Source organism: Panthera pardus, unplaced genomic scaffold (genome assembly GCF_024362965.1).
Source record: "Panthera pardus isolate Hobbes unplaced genomic scaffold, ASM2436296v1 HiC_scaffold_24, whole genome shotgun sequence".
NCBI classification, from domain to species: Eukaryota; Metazoa; Chordata; class Mammalia; order Carnivora; family Felidae; genus Panthera; species Panthera pardus.
In genome coordinates this window covers 71,598,904-71,604,903 of record NW_026526810.1, presented here as the reverse complement: position 1 = coordinate 71,604,903, position 6,000 = coordinate 71,598,904, and the positions used below count along the sequence as shown (strand labels likewise).

General features: G+C 33.0%; 1 long non-coding RNA gene across 1 annotated transcript in view; it reads left to right on the top strand.

Moving 5' to 3' along the window:
• LOC109254276 (uncharacterized) overlaps window positions 1-6,000 on the top strand; it is a 124,749-nt gene that overhangs the window by 96,562 nt on the left and 22,187 nt on the right. The window contains exon 4 of the long non-coding RNA XR_002074736.2: window positions 5,135-5,312. This is a non-coding gene — a long non-coding RNA (uncharacterized LOC109254276). The remainder of the gene's footprint in view (window positions 1-5,134; window positions 5,313-6,000) is intronic.

Sequence of the window (6,000 nt, the reverse complement as noted above, 5' to 3'; positions counted from 1 at the left end):
CATGATGCATCAACATATATTATGTTCTTCGAAATTACAGCTGAGCTTTCTGTGTAGCACACTGTGAGAGCAAATAATATTTGTACTTTAATAGCAGAGAGTGTGAGCCTAGGAGAATGTCTTTCTAATTTTTCAGTGTCTTCAATGTCGTAGAACTATAATACATCAGAACAGCAGATAGCAATTAGAAACTAATATATTCTTATATTACAAGAATGTTCTTACTACAAAGTTATAAAAAATGTAACCATTTTATATGAGGTTTAACATTGTTAGAGCAAATTCTACAATCAAGTTGGGCATAGAAAAAGGTGAGAAAATGCGAGAGAGAAATAGCCGATAAGCTCAAGAAAGGTAATTTTTAGCTTACAGGTAGTGAACACATTTTGACATGCAAAAATAATTTGGTTAAATGCATCAATTGATAGAAGCGTAGAAACATGGAGCAAAAGGAAGTAATAACTAATCTTTTATTCAGCTTAAAATTACCAATGTAAAAGCATATACATGTCAATACATATGTATATATGTGAAGCCCAGAAATGGCCCAAGGAGAAGCATATTTAAATATATAAAACAGAAATTTATTATATGGCATAGGAGACCTTTCAAATCTATGAGCAAGACAAGGATTCTGGAAGTCACTGTATATCAAAAATTAATTGTGAAGAGAATAGATTCTTGGGTCATACCTCTTAGTTCTAATTTTAGCTCTTCTGTTTAATAGCTGTATTACCTTGAGCAAATCACTTAACTGCTCTTCACCTTCTTTGTCTGAAAGTTGAGGAGCATAACACTACCTACGCTGTTGGGTTGTAAGAATTAACAGATAATAAATACAAAGCATTTGGCAGAGTGTCTGGCTCATAGTAAACCCCCATGAATGCTAGTCCTTATTATTATTATTCAATAAATGGCTAACCATTTAGAAAACACCAGATAGCTCCCCTCTCATAACTATCAAAAATAAAATCAGGTGGATTAAAGTGTTAAATTTTAAAAGTAGAAAAGACTGTATATCTGTATATCTGAAATACTGATAATCTAGTATTAAGGGAAAGCAGGAAGCACAAAGCCTTAGGTCTATAGAATGCTGCTTAAATTTTAAACTTCTAATGGGAAAAATATTTATAAAAATAAAAGACACATGACAAAATGGAAAACATAATACAAAGGGTTATCATAATTTATATAGAGAGCTAACTTGCTATCAATTTTTTTATAATTTATCAAGTAGGTAATAAACATAAACAGATGGTATAGATTGTAACTTCACTTCTCTTTCTAACCTCTGAGATATATCAAACTCTTAGTAACTTTTTCTCCACATGAAGGAAACAACTTAAATGTTACTTCAGCAGGAAGATCTTTTCTGTTCAATCTAAATTAGATCTCCCTCTATTTCTTTCTCATGGTATTACCCCCCCCCCCCCTTTTATCATGGTTCCTGTTGGTCTTTATCATAGGTTTATGTGTGTGGGTTTCTTCTCCTTTTCTCTCACTAGACAATATAGGGATAGACCATAGAGTATTTGCCACTCTATGGGAAGCCCATAGCATATAGCAGACATTTGAAGTAATGAAAGTGAATATCATAAAAGGTCTTGTACACCATGTTAAGGCATTTAGCCTTTATAGCTAAGAAAGTCATACAAGAATTTTAAGCAGGATAAATCCTTCTTGGGCTTTAGTGAAGGGTGGGTGGGGAATGAACTGGAAGGGAACATGACTGGAAGCCAGGTGGTGGATTTGAAAAGGAATTGAAACAATCCCAGAAATTATGAAGATCTAAACTAAGGAAGTTTAATGGAAATAGAAAGAAGAGAAATGGTTCCAAATATATTTAAAATTAGACTATTTTAACTGAAGCAGAGTACATATAGGGAAATAATGAGAATGAAATTTGATTTTGGATTTTAGGCCAGACTGTAAACCTCTAATCCTCTATCAAGACATTTGTAATTCCTTAAGGAGTAAAAAGTCAATGAAGAATTTGAAAATAGGGGTTTTGTTTTTGTTCTTGTTTTTCTTTTTGTTTGTGTGTATGTTTAATCCATCTTAATTGGCAGTACTAGGTTATTGGGACATATGGAATGACTTCTAGGACCAAATGCAAGTTGAATATTTAGTTTTATGAATCAATACTCTAACTGAGTCATAAATCTTTAGATTCAAGGTCATCTCAATGAAGAAATTTTGGGATCCTGGCAATTATTGTCAAATGAACTTCCTTTATCATTATCACCACCACCGTCATTATCATCACCACCACCACAATCATTAATAATGGCAGCAAGGCCAGCAGCAACATCAGCAAACATTTATTGAGCAGTTATTCTGTATAAGGCTCTACAGTTTGTGCTTGAGTACATTGAAATCTGACACACTCCCTGACATCAAAGAGGGTGGAGTCTGGGCATTAAAATACCCTAGCCATGTAGAGTAGCATGTGATAAAATGAGTTATAGGAAAGTAATTGCTGCTGGAGTTCAAATAAGAGACAGTTGACCGTAGTTGAAAAGTCTTTAGGAAAAGCTACATGGAGGAGGTGAGACTTGAATAGACCTTCAAGGAAGGAACAAATTAAGATAAATATAGAGGAAGGGCAACTACTCAGACAGCCTTGTAAGAGCAAGAGTGGAGGTGGAGTTCCCACATCTGTTTCCAGGACAAGCAGACAAGTGGACAAATGCTTTGACTAAAGCATCAAGTTCATAAAAAGAAGTGAGGGAAGTGTTCAGAGAATTGGATGGAAACAGATTGTAAGGTGTCTTTGATGTCAAACTAATGATGGTTTATTTTGAACAGACTTACGATCACTTATTTCAAGGAAAGTGGAGAATCACTTACAAGTTTTGAGCAAAGTAGCTACTTGTGAAAAAAGTTGTTTTTTAGGGTTTTTAGAGGATGAATCTAATGAGCGTGTTCTGAGTAAATCTTAGAGGTGAAAATTCACGTTGATAACACTAGTTACTATAGCAATATTTTAGGAAAAGAAAATGAGCGGCTGATGTGAGACTGGAGAAGGAGAAAATATATGAGATTTTTTTCTTTCATTTCATTATGAAAAATTAGAAAATAAAAAAGTATATGGAATAATGTAACAAGCCCCCATATATTCACCAACCAACTTCAAAAGTAATCATTTCATGACCACTCTTTTTTATCTCTCTTCGACCTACATCTTTAACTCTAAGTTTTTTGAAATCAATCATCAATACCTTTAATTTATATATATTTGAGTTTGAATTTCTAAAAGATAAAGACTCATTAGTGAACATTGGTATATGCTATTACCATATCTAATATATTAACAATTTTAACAATCCTAAGTATGTAGTCAGTAGTAAGTTTCTATAATTTTTGTATGAAATTGTTTATAAGTCCTTTCTTTGAATAATATCCAAATAAGGTCCATTCATTGTATGTAATTGGTTAATGAAGTTTCTTAAATATTTTTAATCTTTAATTTCACCTTGTATCTCTTTTTTGATCTTGAAACACATTAAAGTGACAGAGACAATATTTGCTAATTTCATATTCATGGTAATATTTATAATGTTCTTCTATCTCCTGTATTTCCCACAAAATGGTGATTAAATTAAAAAACTTGATCAGATTTAGACTTTTTTTTTTTTTGGCAAGAATTGCTTATAGGTTGTGCTGTGTACTATCAGCGGGCATATAATATTTGCTTGCTTTTTGTTTGTGTGTGCTATAGGAACTGTTTCCAGTGGGTTTCTTTCTTTATTTCAAAAGAAATAAAATAAACTCATGTTAAAATATATTTGATGCATTTCAATCTATTGCAATTATCTTTGTTAATGTTCAAATTTGTCCTATCTTTGCTGAATTGGGAACCTCCTTAGGTTGACTTCTGTGTCTTTTTGATACAATCCTGGTAGGCTTTGAGAGCTTTCTAACTCCTTTATATGGCAAGATGTCTCAAGATCATCTTTTAAATTTTCTATCCAACACTCAGAATCACCCATTCTCCTAGAAGACTTTATTGTGTGTGTTGTGAAATGGTAAAGACCACAAACGGGTGCTAAGAGTGCTCAATGTTTTACAGTCAGTCATTGTTTTTTCATATTTCAGAGCACAAGTCTAAGAAGCATGTATTTTTTAAGGATAAAGTTTGTGAGTTTGTATAATTGATATTTATTGTCAGTTCTAATTCAAATTCAGGTGTATGTGATTATTACCTAACCTTATTGATTTTACATTTGGTTCCTATTTCTCTCATGCCAACACTTCTGGTTTTCCGTGGTAATCATATATAAAACGTCATTTGCGGGGCATCTGGATGGCTCAGTTGGTTAAGCGTCCAACTTCAGCTCAGATCATGATCTCATGGTTCATGGGCTAGACCTTGCGTCGGGCTCTCAAAGCTCAAAGCCCAGAGCCTGCTTTGGATTCTATGTCTCACTCTCTCTCTGCCCCTCCCCCACTGATTCTTTTTTTTCTCTCTCTCTCTCTTTCTCTCTCTCTCAAAAATACATCAACATTAAAAATTAAAAACAAAAACAAAAACCTCATTTGCTTTTTCCCTCACTGCAAAGGTAACAGTCTTATAGTTGCACTACTTAATATATATCCTCAAATGTAAGTCCTCAAAATGTATAGTTATTATTTCAAACTTTGTTTTTTTTGACCTCAGAATATATTAAACTAAGGATATACAGTCACAATATATATCCTCAAAATGTAGGATTTGTTATTTTTTCAGGCTTTATTGTTTTGTACCTCAGAATGTATTTAACTAAGGATATACAGTCTACTTGTGTTTTAAAGTCACTGTAAATATTTTCTTTTTTTTTTTTTTTATGTTATGTCACTTTGTTTCTCCATGCATGGATTCCATACTGTTTTAACTACAGAAGCTTTATAATGTGTGCCAATTCCTTCTAGGGAAAGGTTATTCTCATTCTTCTCTTTTTTAGAGTTATCTTTTGTTTCAGACTTATTGCTACCTTTTTTGTTTTGTTATGTTTTTCAATTGAGTTCTCTTTAGCTTTAAGGAAAATAAAACCCTAATGATATTTTATTGTGTTGACATATTTATGTTAGGTCTTTCCTCCAAAGAACATAGTATGTCTTTTCATTCATTTTCTTCTACTTTTGTGTCTTTCAGGATTGTTTTTGAGTCTTCTGAATGAGAGATAATAAAATGGTGAAATCTTAGGACTGGAATATCAAGGAAGAAATAGAGACAACCATGGTTTCCAGACTCTTTTATTGGAGAATAATTCATTTGTTGGTTTGTTTGACAGAAATGGGATTATTTGAAGAGATCAGCACAAGGAATAATGGTGAGTTTTCATTGTAGTACCAGATCTGAGTTCTGTCTAAGCTTTAGTGGCAACCAAATATATCAATCAAATTTATATAGGAATAAATATTATTAAAATAAATTAAAATGGATCTTTGAGAGAGTAAATCACATGAGCTAGTTATTCAACCTACTTAGTCACATGACATGAAAAAAATGTTCCTCTTAGAGCTGTGTAGTTCCATGCAAAATTGTAGAGAAGATTTTCCTCTACTGTCTTTTCACATGTTTCTTACACTGTAGCATCCACCCTCTTTGCAACTTCCTTACCCCTACAGCCACCACCCCATCCTGGATTTGAATGTCTATATCATACTGTAGTCCTTCAAACACCTACTCTGTCAGAAATCAGGGTCCTATACTGGACTCTTCCCTACCTCTGTCATCCCCCATATCTACTGCCTACCAAATCCTATTGAGTATACCTCAAAAAAAAAAAAAAAAACCAAACAAGGAGACTGAGTCTACCTCCTTAAAAGCTCTTGAAAAATGTCTTACTCCTCTCCATTATCATTATCTGTGTCATTGCCTTACCCAGAACATCATTTTCTTACCAGTTATTGTGAGATCAACTATTCATTACTCATTTTGCTTCATTTATCCTCATTTCCTCTCTTATGTGACTGCCTGTGGCAATATTTATCGGATTTATATCTTTAAGCCACTTT